The sequence below is a fragment of the Primulina tabacum genome, chromosome 17 (genome assembly GCF_025594145.1).
Source record: "Primulina tabacum isolate GXHZ01 chromosome 17, ASM2559414v2, whole genome shotgun sequence".
NCBI lineage: Eukaryota > Viridiplantae > Streptophyta > Magnoliopsida > Lamiales > Gesneriaceae > Primulina > Primulina tabacum.
In genome coordinates, this window is record NC_134566.1 from 25,273,819 (window position 1) to 25,286,830 (window position 13,012).

The 13,012-nt window shown below is 40.4% G+C and overlaps 1 non-coding gene across 1 annotated transcript; it reads left to right on the forward strand.

The window, feature by feature from the left end:
- Positions 1-9,987: 9,987 nt before the first annotated feature.
- Positions 9,988-10,094, forward strand: LOC142532100 (small nucleolar RNA R71). Its single transcript, XR_012816492.1, has one exon. It is a non-coding gene; the product is annotated as a small nucleolar RNA R71 (small nucleolar RNA).
- Positions 10,095-13,012: the final 2,918 nt, after the last annotated feature.

Genomic DNA, 13,012 nt, shown 5'->3' on the forward strand with positions numbered 1-13,012 from the left:
GTATGCTATGTGGTTGCAGCCTAAAATGATCTTCCACATCAGAAAAGATTTTTTTGAGATTTTTTATTAAGGTGGGATTATTTTGTCCAGTCTACTAAATTGTTGTAGACATAATGGCGGGCAGGTACAAGATAGCAAAGTTCAACGGAAGCAATTTTATGCTGTGGAAAATAAAGATACAAGCAGTTTTAAGAAAGGAGAATTGCTTGGCGGCTATTGGAGATAGACTGGTGGAGATTGCGGATGATGGAAAGTGAAATGAGATGAATGATAATGCTGTTGTCAATTTACACTTGGCTATAACAGACGAAGTATTGTCAAGTATCTATGAGATAAAAACAACAAAAGTTATCTGGGATACTCTGACAAAGATGTACGAGGTCAAGTCGCTACACAACATGATTTTCCTAAAGAGAAGACTTTATATTCTTCGGATGGCGGAATCTTCATCGATGACCGACCATATCAATACACTAAATACTCTATTTGCCCAACTCACTTCCACGGGGCATAAAATAGGGGGAAATGAACGTGTGGAGCTTCTACTTCAAAGTTTACCAGATTCATATGATCAACTTATCATCAACATTACCAACAATATTCTTATGGGCTTTCTAAAATTCGACGATGTCTTAACTGCGGTTTTCAGAGAAGATAGTCGGCGCAAGAATAAGGAAGATAGTTTGGTAAAATCAAAGCAGGCAGAGGCGTTACCGATGATAAGAGGAAGATTTATGGATCGTGACTCCAGTGGGAGTTGATCGAGCAAAACTTGCACAGTGAATAATCCCAAAATTTATTTTATAAATGAAAGCTCGATTTAAATATCGCAAGTGCACGATAGTCAAGTTATAATAAACGTAAGTAAATACGAGTATCATTCCACAAGGACTGCGTTACACTATTTTTATTTTCAATTAAAATTTCTTTAGCAACGATAAATTGAGTTGATTAAACTAATGTAAAGTAAACAATTAAAATAATTAAAATGCAAAGAAAATGTGTTCAAGAACGCAATGATTAATTTGGATTAAATCAAATGAGAAATGAATTTGTTGGGAATTATCAGTTCACCTACCGCTCGTGTTTAACTAATTACACTCGACTTTTACTCGTGCGTTCGACGGAATTCCCTAGACTAATTAATATACTCTGTCGAGCTATATTAATACTAATAAAAAACATGAAGTACTCAAGTGTCCTCAAATATTTAACAGTTCAAGATTGCATTACATTCTATGGAATCCACTAGCTTTCATTCGGGTGAACTATCACTATCGACACGTACCCAATTCCGTATATCTACTAAAATTGTAAATCCGTGGTTTATACTATTTGATCGTATTGTTAACTATTCTATCGAACTCATCAACAACATGAAATAATCAAAGGAAGTTAGCTAGGCTTCGATTGAAACACGAAAGAACAATAGCATAAACAAATCACTAATAAAAACGTCGAGAAATAATGTTCAACACCGAGTGCGGGGTAGGATCCCCTCAAATTTTAACAAATCTAGAGTTTAGCTACTGAAATTCATGATAAAAACCAACAATGAATGTAAGAAATAAAATACTGAATAATGAAAATACTAAAGATGACGATGGATGACGGCCACGACGCGTGGAAATCTCGAGGTCTTCGAAATTTCCTTTGCTCCTAGCCTCCTCTCCAAGAAAAATTAATGAAAAGTCTGATAAAGTGTGTCCAAAAACGGCTGATCTCGTGTGTTAGGTTATAGTGTAGGATAGAGTCCCTAGAAATTTGGAAACAAATCTTTCTCAATCTCGCTTCTCGCTAGGGCGGTATATTTTGACCGCCCTAGCGAGAGGTCCTCGAATAAGCTTCCTCGAGCTTGTCCCTGGTTTCGCTGGGGCGGTCACTTTTGACCGCCCTAGCGAGACACTTGCGCAAAATAATCCTCGGCCAGACCACAATGCTCGCTGGGGCGGTCACTTTTGACCGCCCTAGCGAGACCTCTTCGATATTATGCCAAAGTTTCTCCCACTTTTTGGTTCAATACCTACAAAATAACCACAGAATACACGAGATTAGTCAAATGCTCAATAATGCTAAAAAATTGCAAAATTCAACTAAAACAAACTAATATGATGCATGAACGCGACTCAAAAACAACACTAAAAACACGTAAAAACGAGTCCTATCAACCCCCTCATACTAACCTTTTGCTCGCCCTCTAGCAAAATAGGTTAAAGCACGAGATTCTAAACAAACAAAACAAACACAAAATACTAAAACAAGAAATAACCAACACAAGTAAATGTCAATGGTGAGTTAACAACTGTTATGCTCATGCCTCAGTGAACTTTCCCACACACAAATTCATAATCAAGTCGAATCACAAACGAATACTCATTCTCATCTACACATAAATCTTGACACTAATTTGAACGTGTGTGTGTGTCATGATGGGTCTAGTCATTCGTACTTCAAATAGATCAATCATCCGATCATGCGAGTCACTCAATTAGCACTTCAATACAAGTATCACTAGCATGCACCCCCGTGTCCATTTATCACTAACCATAATTTGAACTTTATTCGATTCTTAAGTGCAGAGAAGGGTGTCGAAAAGAAGGAAAATAAGCTCAAGTGGCTAACAGTCGGGAGTACACCGATCATTTTCATTGTGCAATCGTCAAGACTTTTCGTCTGACTTTCCTCGTCTCCTTACATCTCCAACTTTTAGCCCAGGAATAGAATTTCATTCCTTTTATTTCGGCTCCCCCTCACCTTACATCTCCACCAATTTTTTCTTTTTCGATATATTTTTTCGATATATATATATATATATATATATATATTTTTTTTTTTTGATGCACAATTTTCACACGTGTACTCCCTAGGCTAAGAATATTTACTTTGGATTACAGCTGGTTAGGAGTATGATATTTTAATTCAGTGCATTGAAAAAAAAAGGTATATGTAAAGTTCAAGGCAAATCACATGTGATCATTCAAGGTCCCAATTAGTGACTTATTTTCACGGGTTTACATGCTAAATCAACTCATAAATGATGCCTTTCAAGTTAACCACACAAAACCTTCAAATTTCACCATTATTCCTACAAAATTCTAGTCCCCACACATATGTGCTCAAAAAGTTCAACTTTGTGCCAAAATTCATGCTTTAACAATCAAGAGTACCATTCATGAGGTGACCCAATCAATACTTTTGTATACTATCAATTCAACATCATCATTGGCTCATACACTATGTATTCTCACCATAAACAACACCAAATAAAAGAAATGCAACAATTTAAAACCAATTAACTAAACAAACAAAACAATCTACCCCCCTCATACTAGAGTTGTGCAATGCCCTCAGTGCACAAAACGAAACAAACACTAAAAACATAAAAAAAACTCATGAATGTAAATGCAAAGAAAGAATATGAAAAATAAAAGGCAAGGGGAAACAGTGAACTCCCCTAATCAGAAATCGTCCTCCTCCTCATTCTCAGGCGGTGGGACTCCCTCTTCAGCCGCTGGGGGCATAGGATAATGGTATTGAAACTGGAAGGGTGGCGGGTATGCTGGTGTAGGTGGCCGGCCGGACGTGTCGATGCCCAAATGAGTTGAGATCCCCTGCACCAAGTATTCGATGTTCTGAATGTGGGCTTGATTAACGGCCTGGTACTCAGTCTGATAAGTGGCCCAAGCGCCCAATTCGTCGAGGCGATCTCGCATGGCACGGCGGCGTGGCTGCGGAGGTGGTGGTGCATGTCCTAAGGCCGGAGGTGGTTGAGCTGCTCCCCCATAATCGAAAAATACCTCCTCGGGCAGCTCAGCCTGTCTTTTCTCCCTCTTGGATCTATAAAGAGCCTCATCAATGGCTCTCATCGACGGTAACCACTCATCATCATCTGCAAATATCACCCCCGCTCGGGCACACAGCTCAGTCACTATCGTCGGAAAGTAAAAAGCCAAATTGCTGCTATTAATGCACATGTTAAGCTGTCCGAAAATGAGCCTGCCCACATCAATCACCATCCCAGTACAAATGGCATAAAGAAAAACCGCCCGCTCACGCTGCACATCACTCGTATGACCGACCGGCATCAATCTCTTAGACAAGAATGCATACCACAATGCCCCCTCCACTTTCAAAAACTTTTCAAGAAAGACCGTGTAAGTCCCCGGTTGTTTCCACGTGGTGCCCGGATAACAGAGTGTGCGAATGATCAAATCATAATCCGGGTTAAGCACCCACGCCTGAAACACCGAATCATCCACCGACGGTAAACCCAACATATCATTGATCGTCTTGGGATCATACGGGACTAGATGTCCCCTCACAAATGCCTTCGACTCATTTCCCTCCGGAGCATTGGCATAAAATTCACGCACAACCGGAACCACTGCTGCATTCGGTTGTGCTACAAAGGCATTCCACCCTCTTCTTTCTATTTGGGACTCCGAAAATTGACCGATAAGAAACGAGCTAAATCCACGCTCAGGGATTGGTTTCCTATGTAGTCTAGCATGCTCAAATCTTTCCCTAGCTTTTTCATTCACAAACATAGATGGAGTGGAACGAGAACTAGAAGCACCCTGAGTTACCTTAGATCTTTTGGGTGCCATGTAGAGATTGGAGTGCACAAAGTATCCAACCGCCGGAAAATTGTTGAGGGTCGCCGGAGAAGCTCACCGGAATATGTGGAAGATGATTGGAGTTGCTTGAAAGACCGCCGGAGAAGAAAATCTTGTAGCCTAAATGCTTCCTCGTGGAGTGTATGGACCAAGATTGAGTCTTTGCCCTGAAAAATCACCAAATAGTAAGGATTGAGTACAAAAGATGGAGGGGGGTGCCGAAAATCGGAGGGGAGGAGTAGGGTTCGAAGTGGGGAGGAAAAGAGAAGAGGAAAGTATTTATAATCTGCGCGACTCGCTAGGGCGGTAAAAACAGACCGCCCAAGCGAGAAGTTTTCGGAAAAAAATTTTTTTGTTAATCTGTGCGACTCGCTAGGGCGGTCAAAATTGACCGCCCGAGCGAGAAGTTTTCGGGGAGAAAAATTTTTTTAATCTGCGCGACTCGCTAGGGCGGTATATTTTTCCCGCCCTGGCGAGACGTTTTCGCAAAAGGATTTTCTTTAAAAACGAGTACCCGCAAACTGACCGCCCGAGCGAGAAGTGTTCGGGAAAAAAATTTGAATGCAATGCCATGCAACTACCTAAATGCAAATGATGCGATTAATAACTAAAAAAAAAACTATAATCAAAATCAAAATAAGGAGTAGAAGTAGTTCTCAATTTATAGTCTAGAGCTCGACTCTTCACCCATGTCCTCAATGACTGTCATGGAGCCGAGTGACTCCAATTTGTGGCTCAATTGTGCCACCGATATAGTGCTTCAATCTTTGAGCGTTCACAGTAAACGTCCCGTCCTTGCCATCATGCAACACCACTGCACCCGATGGGAACACCTTGGCTATAGTGAATGGTCCTGACCACCTTGACTTTAGCTTGCCCGGAAAGAGTCGTAAGCGAGAATTGTATACCAACACCGCTTCACCCACTTTGAATTCCCTTCTTATAATGTGTTTGTCATGGGCTCGTTTGGTGCGTTCCTTGTATGATAGTGCAAGATCATAAGCTCTTCCCCGGAACTCATCTAACTGATTCAACTGCAGCAATCGTTTTTCACCTGCAAGAGCAAAATCAAAGTTTAGTGCTTTGGTCGCCCAATATGCTCTATGCTCTAATTCGACTGGTAGATGACATGCTTTACCAAAGAGCAACCTATATGGTGTAGTGCCTATAGGTGTTTTAAAAGCAGTACGATATGCCCACAAAGCATAATCTAACCGAATGGACCAGTCCTTCCTATTCACATTAACCGTCTTCTCTAAAATCCTCTTAATTTCTCGATTGGATACTTCAACTTGTCCACTAGTTTGAGGATGGTATGGAGTGGAAACTTTGTGGGTGACACCATATTTGCCCAACAGTTTATCAAAAATTTTGTGGCAAAAATGGGTGCCACCATCACTTATGATTGCACGTGGTGCACCAAATCGATTAAAAATATGTTTCTTCAAAAATTTTAACACCACTTGTGCATCATTAGTGGCACAAGCCTCTGCCTCCACCCATTTAGATACATACTCCACTGCCACCAGAATAAATTTCTTGGCAAAAGACGCAGGAAAAGGACCCATAAAATCAATCCCCCACACATCAAATATTTCACACTCAATAATGTTATTTAAAGGCATCTCATGACGGTTGGAAATATTACCTGTGAGTTGGCATCTATCACAATTGAGAACATACAAACGAGCATCCTTAAAAAGAGTTGGCCAATAGAAGCCACATTCAAGTACCTTAGATGCCGTCCGTATGGGTCCAAAGTGACCACCTACCTCACGGTCATGACAATGGTTTAGAATTTGATTGGTCTCCTCCTCCGCCACACATCTTCTTATCATGGAGTCTGCACAAATCTTAAACAAGAACGGTTCCTCCCAAAAATAATATTTCACGTCTGAAAAGAATTTCTTTCTTTGGTGAAACAATAAATTAGGTGGAGGTGTGCCAGTGACAAGAAAATTTGCAAAATCGGCATACCAAGGGTACGCATTTACCTCAAGCAATTGTTCATCAGGAAACCAGTCATCTGTATCATCGTCACTGCCCTTAATTTCAACATGCTCAAGCCTAGACAGGTGGTCAGCAACTACATTTTCCACACCCTTTTTATCTCGAATTTCGAGATCAAATTCTTGCAATAATAAAATCCACCTAATTAACCTAGGTTTCGCATCTTTCTTAGCAAGCAAGTATTTTAGGGCAGAATGATCTGTATACACAGTTACTTTAGACAGAACAAGGTATGAATGAAATTTGTCAAAAGCAAATACTATAGCAAGCAATTCCTTTTCAGTAGTAGCGTAATTCAATTGAGCATCATTTAAAGTCTTACTTGCATAGTAGATGGTATGAAATACCTTGTTCTTCCTTTGACCCAGCACCGCACCAACAGCTGTATCACTAGCATCGCACATCACCTCAAACGGTAGCTCCCAATCAGGGACAGTCAGAACAGGTGCTGTCACCAAGCTTTCCTTGAGTATCTCGAATGCATGCAGACAAGTAGAATCAAAATTAAATTCAGCATCTTTCATCAACAAAGAGGATAAAGGTTTAGCAATTTTGGAAAAATCTTTAATGAAACGCCTATAAAAACCAGCATGCCCTAGGAAACTTCTAACTCCTTTTATTGATGAAGGTGGGGGTAAGTTTTTGATTACTTCCACCTTGGCTTTGTCAACTTCAATTCCATTCTCCGATACCTTGTGTCCTAACACAATCCCCTCTTGAACCATAAAATGACATTTCTCCCAATTCAACACCAAATTGCTCTCCTCACATCTAACTAACACCAAGTTCAAATTCTCTAAACATTCATTAAATGAGGAGCCAAAAATAGAGAAGTCATCCATAAAGATTTCAAGGAAATTTTCAGTCATGTCATGAAAGATAGCGGTCATGCATCTTTGAAATGTTGCAGGTGCATTGCATAAACCAAAGGGCATACGCCTAAACGCAAAAGTACCATAAGGGCAAGTGAAAGTAGTTTTCTCTTGGTCCTCAGGTGCAATTGTGATTTGATTGTATCCCGAGTATCCATCTAAAAAGCAATAAAATTCATGACCTGCTAATCGTTCAATCATTTGATCGATAAATGGCAAGGGAAAGTGATCTTTACGGGTTGCATCATTCAATTTCCTATAATCTATGCATACACGCCAACCTGTAACAGTTCTAGTGGGAATCAACTCATTTTTTTCATTAGTAATAACAGTAATCCCACCCTTTTTAGGCACACATTGTACAGGACTTACCCACGCACTATCAGAGATAGGATAGATAATACCTGCATCCAGAAGTTTAATTGTTTCAGCTTTTACTACCTCTTGCATCTTTGGATTGAGTCTCCTTTGTGGTTGTGCTAGAGGTGAGTATTTATCTTCCATCAGAATTTTGTGCATGCAGATCGAAGGACTTATCCCTTTTATGTCCGAAACCTTCCAAGCGAACGCTCCTTTATGCTCCTTGAGAACTCCCAAGAGCTTACTCTCCATATCATCTGTCAAAGAAGAGGAAATAATAACAGGCAATTTATTATTTTCTCCTAGATATACGTACTTGAGATATGGAGGTAATGGTTTGAGCTCCAAAGTAGGTGGCTCCTCTAGGCTTGACTTTTGAGGCATTAAATCTTTTCTGTCTCCCAATTCCTCTAGTCTAAGCCTCACTTGCTTTCTCCAAGGTGGAATGGCATTCAAATGAGCTACCATCTCCATGTTTTCCTCGTCCAGCTCGTCCTTCTGCTTTTCAGTAGTGAGAGTGGCCTCCAATGGTTCTTTCAATCCATCCTGCACAAAATCACAAACAAGCGAATCCAAGACATCAACACGAAAGCAACTATCATTGTGCATTGTGTGCTTGAGAGTATTGAAAACATCAAAAATAATTTCTTCTTATCCAACTCTCAGTCTCAATTTCCCCTCCTCAACATCAATCAATGCTTTCCCTGTAGCCAGAAAAGGTCTCCCTAGGATTAAAGGCATCTCTAAATCTTCCTCCATGTCAAGTACCACAAAGTCTGCAGGAAAAATAAACTTATCCACTTTCACCAGAACATCTTCGATAATCCCACGTGGATACTTGACAGATCTGTCAGCCAGCTGCAACGACATCCTAGTTGGCTTGGGTCACCTAATCCCAGTCTCCTAAACACAGAAAAAGGCATCAGATTAATACTCGCACCAAGATCACATAAAGCTTTATGAAAATTAATGTCACCAATAATGCAAGGTATCGAGAAACTCCCTGAATCTTTTTGCTTAGGAGGCATCTTGTTTTGAACTAAAGCGGAGCAATTTTCGGTCAAATTCACCGTCATATGATCTTCTAGCTTCCGCTTATTTGCTAAGATATCTTTCAAGAATTTTGCATAACTTGGCATATTCAATAAAGCATCAGCAAAAGGAATGTTAATATGCAATTTTATAAATATCTCAAGAAATTTACCAAATTGTGCATCTAATTTAGCTTTCTTCATTGCTGCAGGAAAAGGTGGAGGGATAACAATTTTATTCTGTGCAATAGGTGTAGCTGTAGAGTCAGAAGACTTACCTCCTCGATTTTTCACCTCATCCTCACCGTGCTTGGTCTTTTCCTCATTAGACCCGAGTGTTTTTCCACTACGCAATTCCACCGCCTTCACATGTTCTCTTGGGTTAGTTTCCGTGTTGCTTGGTAAAGTTCCTTGCTCCCTATTAGCAATCAACTTAGCCAATTGTCCAATTTGATTCTCTAACCCCTTTATGGATGCATCCTGGTTCTGAAATCTCGTCTCGTTGCAGAAATAAATTTAGTCATCATTTGCTCTAAATTGGACTTCTCCTCCCGAGACGGTTCTGGCTTGAATCCTTGGTGCATCACATATGGTGGACCTCTTTGTTGGCGATGTTGGTTGTTTTGACCTCCCCATGAAAAGTTTGGGTGATTCCTCCATCCCGGATTATATGTGTTCGAGTAAGGGTCATTTCTAGGACGGTTTTGGAATCCCACTTGTTTTACCGGTGCTCCCTCAGGCACATAGAATGGGTTGCCATCTTGGCAATCCTGCACATCATGCTCACCCCCACACTTATCACAGAAAATTTCTTGCAGACGCATAGCCGACCCACTCATGCTCATCCCATCAATCTTTCTATTCAAAGCCTCTAACTGTGCTGAAACCGCCGACAAATCATTAACTTGATTAACTCCAGCACCTCGTCTCTGCCTATCAGACTGAGGATGATAGCTACTAGCAGCCATCTCCTCCAATAACTCATATCCTTCCTCCGCCGTCTTTCTCAGTAAGTTACCACAGGCAGCAGCATCTATCATAGTACGGTTAGGAGTAAGCAGACCGTAGTAGAAAGTTTGAACAACTAACCCAAGAGGCAGCTCATGGTGTGGACATCTCCTCAACAAGTCCTTGTAGCGCTCCCATGCCTCGTAAAGTGACTCTTGCTCATATTGAGCAAAAGTAGTAATGTCGGCTCTGAGCTTCATAGTCTTCGACGGAGGAAAGTACTTGATCAGGAACGCCTTTGCCATATCTTCCCATGTAGTAATAGACCCTACAGGCAAACAGTTTAACCACGACTTAGCTTTATCTCTCAGTGAAAATGGAAATAAACGCAAACGAATAGCGTCATCAGACATGCCATTAAACTTAAAAGTATCACAAATTTCAAGAAAGTCAGCTATATGAGAATTAGGGTCGTCAAGTGCAATTCCCCCAAATTGGACAGTGTTCTGAATCATCTGAATGATAGCTGGCTTGATCTCAAACTGATTAGCTCGGATGACTGGTCTTACGATGCTTGGACGTGCTCCATCAAGAGACGGCTGTGCATAATCCAACATCGGTGTACGCCTTGGCTCCTCTCTTTGTTGATCGCCTTCCATTCTTTCCTTCGCTCTTTGCTGCTGTAGTCAACGTCTAGCTGTGCGTTCGATCTCGGGGTCAAAAGGCTCAAGCTTAAACTCGAGTGATCTTCGCATGCACCACAAGAAAAATCTGCAACACAATGAGAGTATCAAATAACAATAAAATAAATAATACTAAAGAATTTAACTGAAAAATAAAAATTGTGAATCAACAGTCCCCGGCAACGGCGCCAAAAACTTGATCGAGCAAAACTTGCACAGTGAATAATCCCAAAATTTATTTTATAAATGAAAGCTCGATTTAAATATTGCAAGTGCTCGATAGTCAAGTTATAATAAACGTAAGTAAATACGAGTATCGTTCCACAAGGACTGCGTTACACTATTTTTATTTTCGATTAAAATTTTTTTAGCAACGATAAATTGAGTTGATGATTAAACTAATGTAAAGTAAACAATTAAAATAATTAAAATGCAAAGAAAACGTGTTCAAGAACGCAATGATTAATTTGGATTAAATCAAATGAGAAATGAATTTGTTGGGAATTATCAGTTCACCTACCGCTCGTGTTTAACTAATTACACTCGACTTTTACTCGTGCGTTCGACGGAATTCCCTAGACTAATTAATATACTATGTCGAGCTATATTAATACTAATAAAAAACATGCAGTACTCAAGTGTCCTCAAATATTTAACAGTTCAAGATTGCATTACATTCTATGGAATCCACTAGCTTTCATTCGGGTGAACTATCACTATCGACACGTACCCAATTCCGTATATCTACTAAAATTGTAAATCCGTGGTTTATACTATTTGATCGTATTGTTAACTATTCTATCGAACTCATCAACAACATGAAATAATCAAAGAAAGTTAGCTAGGCTTCGATTGAAACACGAAAGAACAATAGCATAAACAAATCACTAATGAAAACGTCGAGAAATAATGTTCAACACCGAGTGCGGGGTAGGATCCCCTCAAATCCCAACAAATCTAGAGTTTAGCTAGTGAAATTCATGATAAAAACCAACAATGAATGTAAGAAATAAAATACTGAATAATGAAAATACTAAAGATGACGATGGATGACGGCCACGACGCGTGGAAATCTCGAGGTCTTCGAAATTTCCTTTGCTCCTAGCCTCCTCTCCAAGAAAAATTAATGAAAAGTCTGATAAAGTGTGTCCAAAAACGGCTGATCTCGTGTGTTAGGTTATAGTGTAGGATAGAGTCCCTAGAAATTTGGAAACAAATCTTTCTCAATCTCGCTTCTCGCTAGGGCGGTATATTTTGACCGCCCTAGCGAGAGGTCCTCGAATAAGCTTCCTCGAGCTTGTCCCTGGTTTCGCTGGGGCGGTCACTTTTGACCGCCCTAGCGAGACACTTGCGCAAAATAATCCTCGGCCAGACCACAATGCTCGCTGGGGCGGTCACTTTTGACCGCCCTAGCGAGACCTCTTCGATATTATGCCAAAGTTTCTCCCACTTTTTGGTTCAATTCCTACAAAATAACCACAGAATACACGAGATTAGTCAAATGCTCAATAATGCTAAAAAATTGCAAAATTCAACTAAAACAAACTAATATGATGCATGAACGCGACTCAAAAACAACACTAAAAACACGTAAAAACGAGTCCTATCAGGAGTCAAAGACGAGGTAGATCAAAGTCGAAAAGTAAGAAGAAAAATATTTACTGCTTTAAATGTGGCGGTAAAAGGCATTTCAAGAAAGAGTGTACGAGTATCGAGAATAATTCTCAAGGAAATGTGGCCAGTACTTCTTGCAGTGGTGAAATATTATTCAGCGAAGCAGCAAGTGTTGCAGAAGGCAGACACAAATTTTGCGACACATGGATAATGGATTCAGGAGCGACGTGGCACATGACGTCTCGGAGAGAATGGTTTGATCATTATGAACCAGTCTCAGAAGGATCTGTATTCATGGGAAACAATCATGCCTTGGAAATTGCTGGAGTCCGTACTATCAAAATTAAAATGTTTGATGGCACCATTCACACCATACAAGAGGTACGACATGTGAAAGGACTGACGAAGAATCATTCGTCCTTGGGGCAATTGGATGACATTGGGTGCAAAACCCGTATCAAGAACGAGATCATGAAAATTGTGAAGGGTGCGCTTGTGGTTATGAAGGCGGAAAAAGTTGCTGCAAATCTGTATGTACTTTTGGGAGAAACACACGAAGAGGCAGAACTAGCTGTTGCATCAATTGGTTCAGGATTAGAATTAATAGTGTTATGGCATAGAAAGCTCGGGAGTATGTCAGAACGAGGGTTGAAAATACTCTCAGAACGAAAGCTGCTGCCGGAACTTACAAAAGTGTCACTATCCTTTTGTGAACACTGTGTTACCAGTAAACAACACAGATTAAAGTTTGGCACTTCTACTGCCATGAGCAAAAGCATATTGGAGCTGATTCATTCAGATGTTTGTCAAGCACCGGTTGCATCCCTAGGAGGAGCGAGATACTTTGTCTCGTTCATTGATGATTTCTCTAGGAGATG